Here is a 1,258-nt window from a genome sequence, read left to right as displayed (position 1 = left end):
TCATACTGGTCATTGTGCCCCCTATACCTCATCTCTGCCACCCGCTCATACTGGTCATTGTGCCCCCTACACCTCATCTCTGCCACCTGATCATACTGGTCATTGTGCCCCCTACACCTCATCTCTGCCACCTGCTCATACTGGTCATTGTGCCCCCTACACCTCATCTCTGCCACCCGCTTATACTGGTCATTGTGCCCCCTATACCTCATCTCTGCCACCCGCTCATACTGTTCATTGTGCCCCCTATACCTCATCTCTGCCACCTGCTCATACTGGACATTGTGCCCCCTATACCTCATCTCTGCCACCCGCTCATACTGGTCATTGTGCCCCCTATACCTCATCTCTGCCACCCGCTCATACTGGTCATTGTGCCCCCAATACCTCATCTCTGCCACCCGCTCATACTGGTCATTGTGCCCCCAATACCTCATCTCTGCCACCCGCTCATACTGGTCATTGTGCCCCCTATACCTCATCTCTGCCACCCGCTCATACTGGTCATTGTGCCCCCTATACCTCATCTCTGCCACCTGCTCATACTGGACATTGTGCCCCCTATACCTCATCTCTGCCACCTGTACCCTCTTCTCTTTGCCAGCAGCCTTTACTGTGCGCATGCTTCCTATTCCCCCTTTAGGACCCCACACCCATTACATCCTCTGCATGTCTTGCTCTCTGTTTAATGGAATCTGCACATGAGATTCTGAACACAAACCATTGAAATTCCTCCAATGGTCACGAGGTGAGCGCTGGAGATTGCGGATCATTTCTGGAAGATTCATCTCCTAAAAGGCACCGGAAACTTCTAAAATTGCCCCGAAAATCTGCAACTCGTTACCTGACCCAGCGAAGCCCCTGAAACCGCTTGTAGTTCTGTAGAAGATTGATGCCAAATATGTCCCATGTGTGGGGTGTGACGTCAGAGTGCTGAGTACAACGTCTGCTATTGATTGTATGTAGTCACCCGTGTCTCCTTGGCCTGATCTTCACCAATGCTGTGATACGGGTGTCACCAGCAGTATAAGGAAATATGGGGATAGCGGGGGAGGGGGATGGGTTCGGGGGGATGCAGGTGGGGTAATAAAAGATTGTGTTAAACTTTTCAGAGATCTTGCAACATCTGTAACCTACTAGTTGAAGCCGCCCAAAATTGAGATTGTTTTTGGTAGACACAAGTGAGTTGGCTTCCAGCCTCAGGGAACACTGTGGTAAGATCTCCTCCAGTAGTTTGTGTCTCTGCCCCTCCCACAAT

The sequence above is a fragment of the Nanorana parkeri genome, unplaced genomic scaffold (genome assembly GCF_000935625.1).
Source record: "Nanorana parkeri isolate BGI_ZX_2015 unplaced genomic scaffold, ASM93562v1 scaffold2304, whole genome shotgun sequence".
Classification (NCBI taxonomy): domain Eukaryota; kingdom Metazoa; phylum Chordata; class Amphibia; order Anura; family Dicroglossidae; genus Nanorana; species Nanorana parkeri.
This window is presented reverse-complemented; position numbering follows the sequence as displayed.